The 20,731-nt window shown below is 31.6% G+C and overlaps 2 protein-coding genes and 2 long non-coding RNA genes across 8 annotated transcripts in view; 1 reads left to right on the top strand and 3 right to left on the bottom strand.

Moving 5' to 3' along the window:
• aralar1 (calcium-binding mitochondrial carrier protein aralar1) overlaps positions 1 to 20,731 on the bottom strand; it is a 510,884-nt gene that overhangs the window by 212,564 nt on the left and 277,589 nt on the right. The gene's annotated exons all lie outside the window — the stretch shown is intronic.
• LOC142222556 (corticotropin-releasing factor-binding protein) overlaps positions 1 to 20,731 on the bottom strand; it is a 184,420-nt gene that overhangs the window by 40,497 nt on the left and 123,192 nt on the right. The window lies entirely within an intron of this gene.
• LOC142219445 (uncharacterized) lies at positions 14,697 to 15,002 on the bottom strand. Its single transcript, XR_012717577.1, has 2 exons — positions 14,935 to 15,002; positions 14,697 to 14,868 (listed from the first exon to the last, which is right to left on the bottom strand). It is a non-coding gene; the product is annotated as an uncharacterized LOC142219445 (long non-coding RNA).
• LOC142219444 (uncharacterized) lies at positions 18,284 to 18,902 on the top strand. Its single transcript, XR_012717576.1, has 2 exons — positions 18,284 to 18,444; positions 18,512 to 18,902. It is a non-coding gene; the product is annotated as an uncharacterized LOC142219444 (long non-coding RNA).

Here is a 20,731-nt window from a genome sequence, read left to right as displayed (position 1 = left end):
TATTTCTATAGAAAATTTTGTCAACTTTATTTCTATATAGAACATTTTGTTAAAATGTAATTTTATTTATTTATTTATTAATTACATTTACAATAAATTTATAAATATAATTGTAAGCTTTGACTGCTAGGGTCTTATATAGAACATTTTGTCAAAATTTTATTTAAACTTAGAAATTTTCTCCAAATTTTATTTCTATAGGAAATTTTGTAAAAAATTTTATTTCTGTAGAAATTTTTGTCAACATTTTATTTCTATAGACAATTTTGTCAAAATTTTATTTCTATAGAAAATTTTGTCAACATTTTATTTCCATAGAAAATTTTGTTAAAATTTTATTTCTATAGAAAATTTTATCAATATTTTATTTCTATAGAAAATTTTGTCAAAATTTTATTTCATTAGTTTTGTTTTTTATTGTTGGTTTGTAGTTCAATCATATTTGTTTTTTGTTTTTGATCTCAGCTTAAAAACCATTGCGTTGACTAAACTACAAGAGTAGCTTAACAAACAGGGAAAAATAATGTTTGTCAAATTTATTTGGGCAAAGCCCTATAGACTGCAAGATGGTTGCATGGACCACATTCCTCATCGGCATCCTCTACTTGCAGTAAAACTATCAACCAATTATCAGAATAAATTCGGGCACTTCACTAAACCCAAAGTGAACCACACTTGAACCTTCCGAAAAAAGGTATATGATAGCCGGCTTTTTTATTTCTATAAAAGATTTTGTCAAAATTTTATTTCTGTAGTAAATTTTGTTAAAATTTCATTTTTATAGAAAACTTTGTCAAAATTTTATTTCTATTGAAAATTTTGTCAAAATTTTATTTCTATGGAAAATTTTAATTCTATGGAAAATTTTGACCTAATTTTATTTGTACCGAAAATTTTGTCCAAATTTTATTTCTATAGAGAATTTTGTCAAAATTTTATTTCTATAGAGAATTTTGTCAAAATTCTATTTCTATAGAAAATTTTGTCAACGTTTTAGTTTCATAGAAAATTTTGTCAAATTTTTTTTCTATAAAAAATTTTGTCAAAATTTTATTTCTATAGAAAATTTGGTTACAATTTTATTTCTATAGAAAATTTTGTCAAAATTTTATTTCTATGGAAGATTTTGTCAAAATTTTATTTCAGTAGAAAAATTTGTCAAAATTTTAGTTTAGTGGAAAATTTTGTAACAATTTTATTTCTATAGAAAATTTTGTCAAAATTTTATTTCTACTGGAAATTTTGTCAAAATTTTATTTCTATAGAGAATTTGGCAACGTTTCTACCACCAAATTTGACTACTTGAATATTTATGTTAGAAGTAAATTTTCATTCATAAATACAAGGTGTCCAAACTCTCATTTTCATATTTTCAGCATTTGGAAGTCGATCACCAGTACCTTGGTGTTGTGGTTCGAAATCTTGATCTTATTGGAGCTTGTTTGATTTGATAAAGTTTTAATTTTTAAATACCGACCATGTTGTCCTAATTATATTTCTACAGAAAATTTTGCCCAAATTTTAATTCTATAGAGAATTTTGTCAAAATTTTATTTCTATAGAAAATTTTGTCAACGTTTTAGTTCTAAAGAAAATTTTGTCAAAATTTTATTTCTATAGAGAATTTCGTCAAAATGTTAATTCTATAGAAAATTTTGTCAACGTTTTAGTTCTAAAGAAAATTTTGTCAAAATTTTATTTCTATAGAAATTTTTTTTTCAAAATTTTATTTCTATGGAAAATTTTGTCAAAGTTGTATTTCAGTAGGAAATTTTGTCAAAATTTTATCTCAGTAGAAAATTTTGTAAAAATTTTATTTCTGTAGAAAATTTTGTCAACATTTTATTTCTATAGAAAATTTTGTCAAAATTTTATTTATATAGAAAATTTTGTCAAAATTTTATTTCTATAAAGAATTTGGAAACGTGTCTGCAATGGTTGGCATGCCCGCCTTGCATACACAAGGTCGTGGGTTCGATTCCTACTTCGACCGAACACCAAAAAGTTTTTCAGCGTTGGATTATCCCACCTCAGTAATGCTGGTGACATTTCTGAGGGTTTCAAAGCTTCTCTAAGTGGTTTCACTGCAATATGGAACGCCGTTTGGACTCGGATATAAAAAGAAGGTCCCTTGTCATTGAGCTTAACAAGGAATCGGGCAGCACTCAGTGATAAGAGAGAAGTTCACCAATGTGGTATCACAATACATCGGGCTGCCACCTAACCGAACGTGTCTATCACCCAATTTTACTACTTGAATATTTAGAAGTACATTTTTATTCATAAATACAAGGTGACCAAACTCCCATTTTCATATTTCCATCATTTGGAAGGCGATCACCAGACTCTTGGTGTTGTGGTTTGAAATCTTGATCTTATTGCAGCTCGTTTGAAAGTTTTAATTTTTAAATTATTACTGATTTTCTACAGCACAGCTTTTTGCTTTATTTTTCTTTTTACAAAACAAGTAAGGAAAGTCTAAAGTCGGGCGGTGCCGAATATGTTATACCCTGCACCACTTAGTAGATCTAAATTTTCGATACCATATCACATTCGTCAAACGTGTTGGGGGCTATATATAAAGGTTTGTCCCAAATACATACATTTAAATATCACTCGATTTGGACAGAGTTTGATAGACTTTTACAAAATCTATAGACTCAAAATTTAAGTTGGCTAATGCGCTAGGGTGGAACACAATTTTAGTAAAAATATGGGAAACATTTAAATCTGAAGCAATTTTAAGGAAACTTCGCAAAAGTTTATTTATGATTTATCGCTCGATATATATGTATTAGAAGTTTAGGAAAATTACAGTCATTTTTACAACTTTTCGACTAAGCAGTGGCGATTTTACATGGAAAATGTTGGTATTTTGACCATTTTTGTCGAAATCAGAAAAACATATATATGGGAGCTATATCTAAATCTGAACCGATGTCAACCAAATTTGGCGCGCATAGCTACAATGCTAATTCTATTCCCTATGCAAAATTTCAACTAAATCGGAGCAAAAAATTGGCCTCTGTGGGCAATTGAGTGTAAATCGGGCGAAAGCTATATATGGGAGCTATATCTAAATCTGAATCGATTTGGCTGATATTTTGCAAGTTTTTCGAGACTCATAAAATATTCGGATGTACGGAATTTGAGGAAGATCGGTTGATATACACGCCAATTATGACCAGATCGGTGAAAAATATATATGTAAGCTATATCTATCCAAAATCAATAGGGATCGTCTTTGAGCCGAAACAGGACCCTATACAAAAATTTAGGACAATCGGACTAAAACTGCGAGCTGTACTTTGCACACAAAAATACATCAACAGACAGACAGACGGACATCGCTAAATCGACTCAGAATTTAATTCTAAGTCGATCCGTATACTAAAAGGTTGGTCTATGATTACTCCTTCTTGGCGTTACATACAAATGCACAAACTTATTATACCCTGTACCACAGTAGAGGTGAAGGGTATAAAAACTTGTCAATAATGTAAATGTGGATTTTTTTTGAGGAATTTGGAATTTTTGGGGACGAAAACATCATAATTTGGCGACAAGACCCAAAAAAATACACTCTGTGGGTGTATCCATTCTAAGGATTTGCTTATACGATATTCATGAAGCTACACGAAACCCCAACTTAAAGTCATTGTTGCCCATCTCTTCTTTTCTTTTGAAGAAACCAATTCATTCATTCTTCATTCTATTGTGAAAAATATGTGAAAAGAATTTCATAAGTTGGCCCTTCGGATACTTTGTAATAGATTGTCATTAGGTCTCATTTAACCTTTCTATTTTTTTTTCTAAGCAACGCGAAAATAAATGAAGTAGAAGAATTACAAGAATTAAACAAAATTAAGAAAGAATCCTTGATATTGTAAAAGTTAAATATGTACATCACAGTACAACGCCATCATGAAAAATTTCTATTTTTATTGTTCCTAGAAAATAACAAAAACAACAAGTATATACGGCCGTAAGTTCGGCCAGGCCGAATCTTATGTACCCTCCACCATGGATTGCGTAGAAACTTCTATGAAAGACTGTCATCCACAATCGAATTACTTGCGTTGCGATAACACTTGCCGATGGCAAGGTATCGTAAAACTTTTTAACACTGTCTTCTAAATTGTTAGTCCATAAGGTGTATATATTAAACAAAAAAAAAAGGCCGATTAAATACGTATATAATTCAGTTTGACAAAATTTTCTATAGAAATAAAATTTTGACAAAATTTTCTATAGAAATAAAAACTTGACAAAATTTTCTATAGAAATAAAATGTTGACAAAATTTTCTATGGAAGTAAAATGTTGACAAAATTTTCTATAGCAATAAAATTTTGACAAAATTTTCTATAAAAATAAAATGTTGACAAAATTTTCTATAGAAATAAAATGTTGACAAAATGTTCTATAGAAATAAAATGTTGACAAAATTGTCTATAGAAATAAAATGTTGACAAAATTTTCTACAGAAATAATTTTTTTACAAAATTTTCTATAGAAATAAAATTTTGACAAAATTTTCTATGGAAGTAAAATGTTGACAAACAATGCTATAGAAATAAACTTTTTACAAAACTTTCTATAGAAATGAAATTTTGACAAAACTTTCTATAGTAATAAAATTTGACAATTTTTACATGGCTGTTAGAGGCCATATACTAACGAAATGTACCAAATTTCAACCGCATCGGATGACTTTTGCTCCTCCAAGAGGCTCCGGAGGTCAAATCTTGGGATCGGTTTATATGGAAGCTATATATAATTATGGACCGATATGGACCAATTTTTGCATGGTTGTTAGAGACCATATACTAACACCACGTACTAAATTTCAATTGGATCGGATGAATTTTGCTCATCCAAGAGGCTCCAGAGTTCAAATCTGGGGATCGGTTTATATGGGAGCTATATATAATTATGGACCGATATGGACCAATTTTTGCATGCTTGTTAGATACCGTATACTAACATCAGGTACCCAATTTCAAACGGATCGGATGAATTTTACCCCTCCAAGAGGCTCCGGAGGTCAAATCTGGGGATCGGTTTATATGGGAGCTATATATAATTATGGACCGATATGGACCAGTTTTTGCATGGTTGTTAGAGGCCATATACTAACATCAGGTACCAAATTTCAACCGGATCGGATGAATTTTGCCCCTCCAAGAGGCTCCGGGGGTCAAATCTGGGGATCGGTTTATATGGGGGCTATATATAATTATGGACCGATATGGACCAATTTTGGCATGGTTGTTAGAGACCGTATACTTAGACCACGTACCAAATTTCAACCGGATCGGATGAATTTTGCTGCTCCGGAAGGCTCCGCAAGCCAAATTTGGGGATCGGTTTATATGGGGGCTATACGTAAACGTGGGCCGATATGGCCCATTTTCAATACCATCCGACCTACATCAATAACAACTACTTGTGCCAAGTTTCAAGTCGATAGCTAGTTTCGTTCGGAAGTTAGCGTGATTTCCACAGACGGACGGACAGCCGGACAGACGGACGGACGGACGGACATGCTTAGATCGACTCAGAATTTCACCACGACCCAGAATATATATATATACTTTATGGGGTCTTAGAGCAATATTTCGATGTGTTACAAACGGAATGACAAAGTTAATATACCCCCATCCTATGGTGGAGGGTATAAAAAACAACTTCGAAGTTTACTCTTATGGAGAAGAGCAGATGACCCAACATTAATTCATAATATATTTCATGAAAAATTGTATTTGTAAAGTCTTTACATTGTCTTAGTTCAATGCGTTGTCCTTTTTATTTACCCAAAAACAAAATCGTTTCACTTGACCTTAATTTCGGGGACAATATTTCGTGGTTTAAATGTTAATCAATCAAAGACCAAAAAATTAATTATGTTTATATTGTCTTTTGGTTTTGTTCTTTGGGTCTTAGAATATTTAAATTTTTTGAGGGGTAAACATTTTGCTAGATGACGATGATAGCTTCTGCAATTTTTTTGTTTTTGTATTGAAAGGTTCAATGAATTTTTATTTGACATTTGATCTCTTGCTAATAACCTCTGGATATTTTAATGCGTTTTTTTGGTGGGAATTTGAATAGAAAAATGATTTTGATTTATTTTTGTAATGGTTGCTAATGTATTGTGTGTGGTCTTGACAGAGTCACAGGCCTTAAATACTATGAAAAACGAAATGAGACTTTATTTTTTCTTTTGGATTTCAATACATGTATACCTGTCCATGGCAGAAAGCCTTATACCGGTAACCCTTATTGTTTTGAATTCGCGAAGCACATTTAGAGGCCCATGTCTCAAGAACAACATACAACAAACAAACGTGAACTGGCAATAGAGAGGAGTTTTATTACCGCTATTGACCAATTCCAGAATGTGAAAATAGGCCCCACTCTTGGAAACCAAAATAACCACAATCTCAAAAAGCAACAATTTTCATTTAAAACTTTGGAGTTTATTTCAAAATGCAAGCAGACCCCAAAAATAAAATGATGCTGCTTCCCAAAAAATAAATAAATAAATTTCGTGTTATTGTTTTTCATGTAATATTTTGGGGTCGTATTTCATTTAGAATTTTGTGCTCATTTTCATACCAATAGGGCCACATTTTCCAGTGGTTCATTAGCGGTATGAAAATGGGCCCCAGAAAAATGACCTCGCAAAACTCAAATGAGACAAAGGGCAAAAGTGTGCGACGCTTCATAATGAATATGAGCCCCATCAAGTTTTAATTGAATCATGAAAATCAACACCAAAGCAAACTAATGGCAGATTTTGCTGGTATGAAAATAGGCCCAGAAAAACGAGCCCCAAAATCCAAATGAAACAGGGCCACAAATGTGTGACGACGCTTTATAATGAATATAAGCCCCAAGAAAATGTAAATGAAGCATGAAAATCGACCCCAAAATAAAATTAGAGTTCATTTTCCCTTTGGTGAAAATGAACCCTAATAGATGGAAAAATATGAAGTTTACCAAAAAAATTAAATGTGTAATATTCTCTTGGGAATCGGGTTAGCCATGGTCTCTGCCCATAGGAGATAGTCTTATTCAGAATAACAAAAGTATGTATACTTTCCGCCATCGTCAAATCCTGGAAAGCGAAAATAGGACCCACTAACGAAGCACTATCCCAAAAAGGAAGTTGGGGTTTATTTTCATTTGAAATATTAGGATTTATTTCCGGGCCCCAAAAATCCCCCAAACATCAAATTTGTGTATTGTGTTTCCCTATATTTTTGTGGTCGTAATTCATTTAGATTTTGGGCCTAATTTTTTTAAGCCCCGTATTTATAGCGCCGCTGATTTTCACTTTTAATTTAAGCGACTGGACGCAATCTAATGGAAAATTTAATATGTTACTTCGTACGAAAAAAATGGATTTTTGTTATACCAGTAAATTGTGTCTTGTATGGAAACACTCAAGTCAGTTTATATTCTCGTTAGCTCGTTTTGGATTATGTCCGTAGGAGAAAAGCTTGAGCCCAGCCCGAACATTCGCTCACTTTGGACTTTGTACAGAAGAAAAATTTCCCGACCGAAGACAGAACACATTTATCACTGTGCAATCGGGTTAGCCCACTTTGAACTCTGTCAAATGCCATAAAGCGACAAGTATATATGGCCGTAAGTTCGGGCAGGCCGAAGCTTATGTACCCTCCACCATGGATTGCGTAGAAACTTTTTCTAAACACTACCATCCACAATCGAATTACTTGGGTTGCGGTAACGCTTGCCGATGGCAATGTATCTTAAAACCTCCTAACACCGTCTTCTAAATTATAAGTAAGTTCATACGTGATATATATTAAATTAAAAAAGACTGATTAAATACGTATATAATTCAGTTTGACAAAATTTTCTACAGAAATAAAATTTTGACAAAATTTTCTATAGAAATAAAATTTTGGCAAAATTTTCTATACAAATAAAGTTTTGACAAAATTTTCTATAGAAATGAAATTTTAACAAAATTTTCTATAGAAATAAAATTTTTACAAAATTTTCTATAGAAATGAAATTTTAGTAGATTATTTTTGGTTCGAGTGGCAACCATGATTATGAACCGATATGGACCAATTTTTGTGTGATTGGGGATCGGCTATATATAACTATAGACCGATATGGACCAATTTTGGAATGGTTGTTAGCGGTCATATACTAACACCACGTTGAACCGGATCGGATGAATTTTGCTCCTCCAAGAGGCTCCGGAGGTCAAATCTGAAGAAGGGTTTATATGGGGGCTATATATAATTATGGACCGATAGGGACCAATTCTGGCACGATTGTTAGAGGCCATATACTTACACCATGTTCCAAATTTCAACCAGATCGGATGAAATTTGTTTCTCTTAGACCCTGCGTAAGCCAAATCTGGGGATCAGTTTATATGGGGGCTATATATAATTATGGACCGATGTCGACCAATTTTTGCATGGTTGTTAGAGACCACCATGTACAAAATTTCAGCCGGCTCGGATGAAATATACTTCTCTTAGAGGCTCCGCAAGCCAAATCTAAGGGTCCGTTTATATGGGGGCTATACGTAAAAGTTGACCATCCGACCTACGTCAATAACAACTACTTGTGCCATGTTTCAAGTCAATAGCTTGTTTCATTCGGAAGTTAGCGTGATTTCAACAGACGGACGGACGGACGGACATGCTCAGATCGACTCAGAAATTCACCACGACCCAGAATATATATACTTTATGGTTTCTTAGAGCAATATTTCGATGTGTTACAAACGGAATGACAAAGTTAATATACCCCCATCCTATGGTGGAGGGTATAAAAATAGGTCCTATTTTGGTAAATTATAACTTGCGACACACTGTGGAACAGGGTATTATAAGTTAGTGCATATGTTTGCAACACACAGCAGGAGACGAGACAGACACATGGTGTCTTTGGCAAAAATGCTCAGGGTGGGCTCCTGAGTCGATATAGCCATGTCCGTCTGTCCGTGAACACATTTTTGTAATCAAAGTCTAGGTCGCGGTTTTAGTCCAATCGACTTCAAATTTGCACAAGTATGTGTTTTGGCTCAGAATAGAACCCTATTGATTTTGGAAGAAATCGTTTCAGATTTAGATATAGCTCCCATATATATATATATATATATATATATATATATATATATATATATATATATATATATATATATATATATATATATATATATATATATATATATATATATATATATATATATATATATATATATATATATATATATATATATATATATATATATAGAGTTTTACCCTAATTTGCACAAGAAAAATAATTAGTACTATAATCAAGTGTGCTAAATTTTATTGAAATCGGTCCAGATTTAGATATAGCTCCCATATATATCGTTCGCCCGATTTACACTAATATGGCCACAGTGGCCAATCTTTTACTCCGATTTAATTGAATTTTTTCACAGGGAGTAGAATTAGCATTGTAGCTATGCATGCCAAATTTGGTTGAAATCGGTTTAGATTTATATATAGCTCCCATATATAACTTTAGGCCTATTGACACAAATATGACCACAGACGCCAATTTTTTGCTCCGATTTAGTTGAAATTTTGCACAGAGAGTAGAATTAGCATTGTAGCTATGCGTGCCAAATTTGGTAGAAATCAGTTCAGATTTAGATATATCTCCCATATATAGCTTTCGCCCGATTTACACTCATATGACCACAGGGGCCAATTTTAACTCCGATTTAGTTGAAATTTTGCACAGGGAGTAGAATTAGCATTGTTACTATACGTGCCAAATTTGGTTGAACTCGGTTCAGATTTAGATATAGCTCCCATATATATGGTTTTCCGATTTCGACAAAATTTTCCTTGTAAAATCGCCACTGCTTAGCCGAAAAGTTGTAAAAATGACTCTAATTTTCCTAAACTTCTAATACATATATATCGAGCGATAAATCATAAATAAATTTTTCCGAAGTTTCCTTAAAATTGCTTCAGACTTAAATGTTTCCCATATTTTTTACTAAAATTGTGTTCCACCCTAGCGCATTAGCCAACTTAAATTGTGAGTCTATAGATTTTGTAAAAGTCTATCAAATTCTGTCCAAATCGAGTGATATTTAAATGTATGTATTTGGGACAAACCTTTATATATAGCACCCAACACATTTGACGGATGTGATATGGTATCGAAAATTTAGATCTACAAAGTGGTGCAGGGTATAATATAGTCGGCCCCGCCCGACTTTAGACTCTCCTTACTTGTTTTATAAGACATTAGTCGAAGAGTCAATTTTCGATTACGATGATGATAGTTTGACAGTTTTTAAATATTTGTAAATATTTATTAATTATTTTGTAATAAATGTCTCCATTCATTCATTCATTACATTCATTATTTCATTCAAGTTGTTGATAAAATTTTGCATCATTTTTAATATTTTGCTTTTCCATAAATGATCTCCATTATCATATTCAAACATATTGTAAACTGAATGGACATTGTTTTAAAATGGGAAACATCTTAGTGATGAAAAATATGCCTCGACGAAATCATCTGCAGCATATAATCAGTGTGTCCATCCGTTCATCCCAAACTATGGTGTTTGCCATAGCTCCAGCAAAATCGCTTATCAGTTGTAGGCTGGCAGTAAAACTTTATGGATCATTTATTTACTCGCTGGATTTTTAAGTGGTGCTTAATAAAATAAGAAAAAGTATTATTACAAAAAAAAATCGGAGTAATAAAAGAAAAATACAAAAAAAAAAAACAAAAACATTGAGAATGCATTTCGGGGCCATTTTATTGATGATGATTGTCTGGTGGTCTTATTTCATTGGAGGTGGACAAGGTAAATCGGTCAATACAGAATTCAAAAAGTCTCGCCATTATGATTTGGTCAAGGTTAGTGTAAGTCATGCCGGATATGTTAAACTAAGTTGAGATGGAACTAAATGCGAATTTTCTCTTCATTCTCTATAGGGTAATCACAAATCACGCAAACTAAGCCCGGCAATTCTAAAGGCCCCACTTCGTAGTGGTTATTGTGGCTTGACACACAAAGGAAAACCGCGTCGTTGTTTTCCTAATCAGAATCTAAATCGTTATTGAAACGCATTTATATATCGACTCCATGGATGAGATAAGAGTGTTGAATGGAATCGAATTTATTGATTGTTGTTTAAATTTTTTTGAATTCTCGTTAAGTATTAAATTAGACTTTCTAAGATAGTATTTTTTTTATGTTAAGAAAAAATAACTACAATTTAAGATGGATAGTTGATGGATTCAATAAAATGAAATATTGTATATTTTGTTAACATTTCATTATAAAATTGCGATCCAGTGATTAAAAATTAAAATACCTTCTTGGGAATTGAAACTATTTTTTTTTTGCAATAAAAAAAATAATTTTTGAACCAAAACACAGTCCATTTCATTTATATAAAGCACTGTTATATTCTGACTTTAAGTCTTTAATAAGACACATTTTGGAGTTTCATAGTAAACATTTAATATAGTAGTATGTAAAGTCGAACATATTTTGGGAATCTTCCGAACAGCTGCGTAGCCGAGTGGATAGTGTGTTGGTTTACAAATTGTATGGTCGGCGATTCGATTCTCCGTGGAGGCGAAAGGTAAAATTACAAAAAAATTATAGAATCGTATAATTTCTTCTACATTGCTTCTATAAAAAAAAAAAACGGTGCTAAGAACTAAAAATCCCGTGGGAAAGATGAGAATGAAGATGCAATTAGCCAGAAAAGAATTTTTAAAGTTAGTCTCTATGAAATTGTTTTTATATACTGGAAAAGAATCAACTTTTATTACAAAAATTATATACTTTCCCAGCCAAAAAAAAAAAAAAAAATTGGAAGTTCTTCTGAAAGAACAACTTTAAAAGCACTTCCAAAAATGTCCTCCCAAAGATGTTCTTTATTTTAACAGCACAGGAAGTTCAATTTTTTATAACTGGTTTTTTAATATTTTTAATGCGAATTTTTGAAAAAGTTATTTATTCGTCAAACTATCACAAAATTTCTTAATTCGCATCCAAAACACTGGATTCGCATCACACCTTAAGAAGTGATGCAAATTCAGTACAACGGTCGCTGAAATGGTGGACATCCGTCCTATGACAAGCCCATGTTAAATTCATTGCTTCTGCCTCAATTTTGCACCACTTCCGGATCCAAAAAGAACATTTTCACTACTTTTTTGGCGACGTTTGTTTTGCTGGTTTTCTTCTAAACAAACTTGCTTACAGCAAAAAGCAAATGGGAAACGATATTTGTTTGTCTAAAATTTCGTTTGGGAGGAAATAATTATTTTTTTTGCGTAAATGCTGCAAGAAATTGGCTCAATACAATACAGTCTTTAGGACATTTTCCTGATAATATTCTGCAATTATTTTGACCCCACGGTCGACGAATACGAGCGGTGAGTGTCCTAAATTTAATGAAAAAAATTTTTGAAGCAAGGATTAAACATTTTCTTTCAATTAAAATGTCATTATTTTAAATAATCTTGTCCTTAACCTTTCGTAAATTTCGAGTACTTAAATTTAAGTTGCATAAACTTCCATATTAGGTCAATATTTTTTTCAGTGCATATTTGGGATATATGTAAACAAAAAAAAATGTTTTTGCTGTTCGGTCGAAGCAGGGATTGAACCCACGACCCTTTGTATGCAAGGCGGCCATGTTAACAATTGATCCACGGTGGCCTACTGAATGTGTTTTTGTTAAATTAAGTTTCTTTAACGGGCGCCGAAAACTATGCGATATAAATATAGCTGTTTGACTGGTAGCGTTACATGTGCGGTGAGGGCTATAGCGATAACTGTCTGTTGATGGCAATAACAGCTACGTAGCCTTGTGGATAGTATATTGGCTTACAAACTGTATGGTCCGCATTGTCCGCGGTTCGATTTTCCGTCCAGGCGAAAAGTATAATTTAAAACAAGTATATACGGCCGTAAGTTCGGCCAGGCCGAATTTTATGTACCCTCCACCATGGATTGCGTAGAAACTTCTACGAAAGACTGTCATCCACAAATTTCAACTCACATGGTTGTTAAATATCATATGCTACCACCACGTACCAAATTTCAACCAGATCGGATGAATTTTGCTTCTCCAAAAGGCACCGGAGGTCAAATCTGGGGATCGGTTTATATGGGAGCTATATATTATTATGGACTGATATGGACCAATTTTCGCATGGTTGTTAGAGACCCTATACTAACATCATGTACCAAATTTCAGCCGGATCGGATGAAAATTGTTTCTCTTAGAGGCTCTGCAAGCCAAATCGGGGGATCGGTTTATATGCACGGTTGAAAAAGACTGTTTTTCATATGTTTGGCTATAAACATTATATGTTTGGAACACAAATTTTTAAACACAATATTTTGAGTGCAAGCATATAATGTTCATAAACTAGCATAACATGTTTGGGACATATATGTTAATATGTTAGAACATATTATGTTTGGGACATAAAATGTTTGTAAATATAATATGCTTGAATGCAAACATATATTAATTTAGAAATAGCCTATTAACATATATGTGTTTAGTAGCTTGGAGCGCTATTTAACAGGGAGCGATATTGAATTAAGTTGGTGGTTGTTGCTTGTTATTACAAAATTAACATTTTATTTTTCCTTGGGCAATTGATCAAAGAAGTAGATCCTTACAAACTGTGTGGTCCGCTGTTCGAGTCCCCGTCCGGCAAAAGGTAAAATTAAAATAAAAAAATCATAAAATTGAATAATTTCTTCTACAATGTTTGTATTACAGAAAAAGGTGCTAAGAACTAAAAAATCTCGTGGAAGTGAGAAAGATGTCGGGGAATATACAATTGGGCAGAAACAAAATTTTGAGCATTCAGGTCGAAAACCTATGTTGTTAGCACCTATATTACCTGTTTATTTTCATAATTCATTATGATTGTAAATATATAAATAAATAAATAAAATTTTGAGCACAATATTGTTTTGGAGAATTTTTTTAAGCATATAATATTTTTGGGTGCAAAATGCTTCCAAACATATTATATGGTCACATAATAACATATTGTTTTTTGGAAGACAACATTATTGAATTTGGATGCAAAAATACAAAATGTTTGGAACTTAGACTACCCAAACATATATTGTTTAGATCAATATGCTTTCAAACATATTATATATTGGAAGAGATCAAACATATAAATGTTTGGGCAATACCCAAAAATGTATATGCTTGAAGCAAAATATGTTTGGGAGTATATGTTACAGAAGCGATTTTTTGTGAGCGTGTGGGGACTATATATAATTATGAACCGATGTGGACCAATTTTTGCATGGTTGTTAGAGACCATATACTAACACCATGTACCATATTTCAGCCGGATCGGACACCCAGAAAAAAGTGATCCCTTCCTTAAGTTAAAATGAACTCATTGTGAAGAAAGTTGAACTTCGTATAGCGCCAAAGACATTTTTATTTGTTTGAATGATGTGATTTTCGTAGAAATTAGGTAGAATCCATTCCATATATTAGTTAACATTTTTTTATATAATTATGTACCACTATACTACGGAATGAAAAAATTTAACTGAATTGAATTCATATATGGAATTCAAATTTAGATCTGCTTACCTTCGTTTTTAAATACAATTTTATGTATTTATATAAGCAATTTTTTCTTCAATAAAAGACATATTTTATTAATATATTAAATACATTTATATAGAATCAACAGCATCGACTGGCCTTGAAATATTAAAACACATTTTTTTCTTCTTCTAGTACTTTTCACTTTGAATAGTTTGCTGCCTAGCAATTTTGTCCACCTTTTACAATTTCAATACCTACAAATATAAACAAAAAATCCAAAACCAATTTTTTCACAAAAGGTTAGCGTCACTGAATATTACCTGATAATTGAAGATTCCAAAATGAAGTCGAATGAAGGGGTTGTTATTCTGCTGGTGGTTTCTTTTTTATAAAAAAAACGAATATTTTTCTCACTAATTTAAAATAACAAATATTTTATATATTTTATTTGTTTTATAATATTAGTTTACTATATTAGTTTTTAACAATCTCGCCGTATACCATAACAACGCGATTCCAACTAAAAAAATAACCCACGCGCAAACACATCGATTACATCGATGACAGGTATCGATTACAGGTAGATAAAAGAAATGTAGGAAATTTTCCTATATTCTAACAAGTGTAAACTAAAATATTTTTCTATGCCAAGTGTTACTCGTATGTATGATAAGCTTTCTATAATAAAGGAAGTCAGAATTATCATTTTATACGAAATTTTACTAAATTTGAGGAAACTTGGTTTTAGATCGGTTTTTGTTTATTTTTACGAATGCTTTGTTATCAGTGAATAAAATTTTCTTGTTCTGTAGTGAATTCTTATATCCAGCGAAGAAAACAGTATTAGTAAAATTCCATGCCTTATTCTAGTTAATGAACTATTCCTAACTGCTTTCAGTTTAGGATTTTTTTACTGAAACAAGTAAATTTTATTATTTCACACAAAAATTTTACTTAATGGAAATAAAATAGCTAAACTAAATTGATAAACATTTTTTCTTTTAGTTTCGAAGGCACTTTTTTCTGGGTGGATGAAATTTGCTTCTCTTAGAGGACTCGCAGGCCAAATTTGGGGTTCCGTTTATATGGTGGCTATACGTAAAAGTGTACCGATATGGCCCATTTGCAATACCATCCGACCTACATCAATAACAACTACTTGTGCCAAGTTTCAAGTCGATATCTTGTTTCGTTCGGAAGTTAGCGCGATTTCAACAGGCGGACGGACGGACATGCTCAGATCGACTCAGAATTTCACCACGACCCAGAATATATATACTTTATGGGGTCTTAGAGCAATATTTCGATGTGTTACACTGAAAAAACAGTGAACCCACCAGGAAAGATAACTTTCGATTAATTTAAAAAATTTGGAACTTTTTTAGAAAATTTTAAGTAAACGGTATTACAAGCGCTGGCATCACTCCAATATGGCAAAAATAAGTAAATATTTTTCGACAAATTCAAGAAAATTTATTAGACATAACTAAATTTTTTCAGTAGTTAAAGAAAATTTTGTAGTTTTAAGAGAAATCTTGGAGTTCAAAATTGCAATAATGTCTTTAGTGACATACGAAGTTCATGATGGACACATTTTTGGTAAAATTTACAAATTTAAAGAAATAATGAACTATTTTGAAAGAAATACGAAATTTGGAAATCTTTATGCTTTATTTGTGTATAACTTTTTCCAGTTTTTTAGTTCTTTTAACTAACATACGCAAAAAATTATTTGACTAAAATAATTTTTTTCCAAACATAATGATTCTATGAACTAATATAAAGTTAATATGGCTTTAGTGAAATAGAGAGTTCACTTTTTTTGAGTGTACAAACGGAATGACAAAGTTAATATACCCCCATCCTATGGTGGAGGGTATACAAAAAATCGAATAATTTCTACTACATTGTTTGTATTACAGAAAAAGTTGCTAAGAACTAAAAAATCTCGTGGAAGTGAGAAAGATGTGAGGAAAGATGCAATTAGCCTTAGCCTTTCCTTACAGTGAAAAACAAATGGGAAACGATATTTTTTTGTCTAAATTATATTTATTTATTAATTGAATCAATTAATAAATTAATTGATTCAATTAATAAATTAATTGATTCAATTAACTTTTTAGTCAATGATTGAAGTCAAGTCAATGATTGAACATTTTTCAATTGTTAATTAAAAAATTAATTCATAAAATGAACTTTTTAATCAAACTCGGAAACTTAGTGTTCCGTTAAAAAAGTATTGGAAATTTTTTAATTTTGAATAAAAATGTTATTTCTAAAATAACTTTTTAATCAAACACGAACACGAAGTGAGTTAGGTTAGGTGGCAGCCCGATGTATCAGGCTCACTTAGACTATTCAGTCCATTATGATACCACATTGGTGAACTTATCTCTTATCACTCAGTGCTGCCCGATTCCATGTTAAGCTCAATGACAAGGGACCTCCTTTTTATAGCCGAGTCCGAACGGCGTTCCACATTGCAGTGAAACCACTTAGAGAAGCTTTGAAACCCTCAGAAATGTCACCAGCATTACTGAGGTGGGATAATCCACCGCTGAAAAACTTTTTTGGTGTTCGGTCGAAGCAGGAATCGAACCCACGACCTTGTGTATGCAAGGCGGGCATGCCAACCATTGCACCACGGTGGCTTCCACGAAGTGAGTTAAGAAAGTAATTGAATTGATAGTTACGTTCTTAATAAAAAATTAATTGAGTTTTACAATCAACATTAATTAACTTTTTAGTTGAATCAATTAAAAAATTAATTGAAATTTGCTAATGAAATCAATCAATTTTTTAATCTAACATTTATTTTTATGTCCAATTAAAATTGTGATGGATAATATTATTTTCGTGATTTCAATTAAAAAATTAATTGGATCAATTAATTTCGTGATATTATTATTACAATTTTTATACGAGCTTATTGGATATGAACGATTGAGGAATTGATTGATTACGAAGCTATTGAAAAGAAAATGCCAGATACCAATCCCACACAGAGAGAAGAGAGAAGTTCACCAATGTGGTATCACAATGGACTGAATAGTCTATGTGAGCCTGATACATCGGGCTGCCACTTAACTTAACCTGATCCCACACATTTTTGCCAAGAAAATTTTCACCACACACAAAAAATTTTTTTCTGATTCAATCACAAAATGAATTGATCCAATTAATTTTTAATTGAAATGTCTTCAATCACAGAAATGATAGTATCAATTAAAAAATTAATTGAAGGTCAATTAAAAAGTTAATTGATCCAATTAAAAAATTAATTGATACTATTATTTTTGTGATTGATTTTTTTTTTATTTAAATTTTTAATTGAATATTTTTTAAAACTCAATTAAAATTTTAATTGGAAAAATTTTCGTGACATTTTTTTGTGTGCATGTTCAAAGTTACAAAATCTCGAAAGTTGATTTATCGAAATATTGAATTTCAGATTGTATTAAAAACATGTCAATTGGTTTAAGAGTAAAAAACAATTCCGGCAAGTACTTTCAAGTTTGTTTATTGGGTTTCTTCTTAAATATTTCCTTACAAACGCATTGTAATTTTCCTCACTTTATGAAAACCCTACGTAAGTTATTGTCGTTATCAAAATTAATTACTGAAAAAAATAAAATTCACTTTCAGTTTAATGATCAGTATTAAAACAGAACACCAGCGAACGAGATATGTTCTTGAAAATAATACCCTCTGTGTGGGTCTTAATGGTCGTAATGACTTTAGACATTTTAAGTAATGGAGACCAAGCGGTAGTTGCTAGAACGCAATCGGAAAATAATCCTTACCCCAGGTCATTTTCAAGCGGTGAAGAAGTAAACACAAATTGTGATACAATTTTCAATTTTTTATTTATCTTTATTTTTTGATTTTATTTTAAAGGTAGTGCTGGCAACTATTTTCAGATTGAATGAGCAAAAAAATTGCGGCTTCAGACATAATGGAAAACCCAATAGGTGTTAATTTGACATGAAAGTGATAAAAGGTCCACAACTGACCCATATCTAGACAATACAAAAATGTAATTCATTATTGAATATATGTTAAAACGCAACGGATATTTCATCATTTCTACATAGAAATAGTAGAGAAACAAATTTTTGTTTTGTATTCTTAAAATATGTTTGGAAAAGAAAAAGTGCGACAAACGTTGTTCTTTTGTTACAGTTTTTTTTTATCTCTTCGAAAAGTTCAAATTTTTATCAAGAAAAAAATTGTTAAAGATCATTTATTTTCGCCGTAAATAAAATCCTTTTTCACTTTTCAACAAGAATCGATTTCGTTTATATCATGCGCTGTACTTTTCGAAGTTTCGTGGTAAAAATTTTTGCAGATATTCGCTATTACAGTTACTACACTGTTAGAAAAATATGTTTTTCATATGTTCCGATATAAACAAAATGTGTTTCGGGCACAATTTTAAAACACAATATATTTAAGTGCAAACATGTAATGTTCCTAAACTAACACTAAATGTTTGGGACATATATGTTAATATGTTAGAATATATTATGTTTGGGACATGAATGCTTCATAAAAATCATATGTGTGAATGCAAACATATATAAATTTACAAATTTCGACTAAACATACATATGTTGTGATATTTTATTCAAAGCGACAGAGAGAGTATAGAGAAAGAAATAGAGATGGAAACCGGGAGAGTTGACGAAAGATATCAGCATAACACAGCAAGAGAATCAAAAGAGAGCGGTTTCGGAAAACTGTTTTCGGAACCAAGAGAATAGACATTTGAAAAACAAACAGCATATGTTTTCGCCTTGAGAGCAGCATTTTATGTATGTGTAGACATGGGTTTTATTTATCATTTTGGCATTATGGGCACAATTTTTTTCTTGGTTCGTTAAAAGAAATCAGGGGTCTTCATAAAAATAACGAAAGGGCACTATACTCTTTTTAGAGTTGGGACAGTAAAATGAAATAAGGAGGAAATAGTCAAGAATTACACAGTAAAATGTATAAAAACAAAGCTTAGTTCCTCTTAATTAATTAGTAGTCCACGAGGAGTTGACGGACACCTTCAAATATAAAAGCGTGCGTTAAGTTCGAGTTTTGCAGCTAAAACAATTTAAAAAGTTTATTTTCTTTAAAATGAATTATTAAAGAAAAATAAAAGGCATTTTAGAGCGATTTTGTTAAATGCTAGTAAAAAACTGTTCACGCCTAAATAAATTTATGTTTATATTATAAAATTATTTATGTACGTTTATACTCGACTCCACGTTCTTCTTTTGTTAGAGTTTTTGAATTCCTTCCAAATTTTAAAGTTTTGTACCAAAAACAGTTTTTTGTTACAAAATTTTTATTTTTGCAAAAAAAAAATATTTTATCCAAAAATCAGTCAATTTCGTTTATATGAAGCACTGTTACCGACTACAAATCTTTAATAACCCACATTTCGAAGTTTCATTATAAAAATTTAATATAGTATAAATATAAACGTGTAAATTAAAAAAAAAAGTTTTCGGTCGGAGCAGGGATTGAACCCACGACCCTTTGCATGCAAGGCTGACTTGCTAACCACTGCTCCACGTGGCAAACAAATGTATGTTTCTGTTAAATAATGTTATGTTTGCATGGGCTCGTGGGCGCTGCAAACTATGCTATATAAATATAACTTATAACAATAATTATCTGCTGGTGACCATAACAGCTACGTAGCCCAGTGGATAGTGTGTTGGCATACAATCTGTATGGTCCTCGGTTCGATTCTCCGTGCAGGCGAAAGGTAAAATTTAAAAAATTTATAAAAGTGAATAATTTCTTCAACATTATTTGTAATACAGCAAAAGGTACCAAGAACTAAAATATTTCGTGGATGTGAAAATTACGAGTATGTTAGGCAATGAGCAGAATCGTCTTTGGGAAAAATTCTTCCAAGCATATAATATTTTTGGGCTCAAAATGCTTCCAAACATATAATATGGTCACATAAAACAAACATATTAATGTTTCGGCAGTATCCAATAATATATGTGCTTCCTGCAAAATATGTTTGGAACATATGTTAAAGAAGCGATTTTTTTTGAGGGTGTAGTTTTGAAAAACATTTTATACAAAACAAAAATCGAATAATAGTTT

Source organism: Haematobia irritans, chromosome 1, assembly GCF_050003625.1.
Source record: "Haematobia irritans isolate KBUSLIRL chromosome 1, ASM5000362v1, whole genome shotgun sequence".
Lineage (NCBI taxonomy): Eukaryota > Metazoa > Arthropoda > Insecta > Diptera > Muscidae > Haematobia > Haematobia irritans.
The sequence above is the reverse complement of the archived record's forward strand: the minus strand, read 5'-3'. Positions and strand labels throughout refer to the sequence as shown.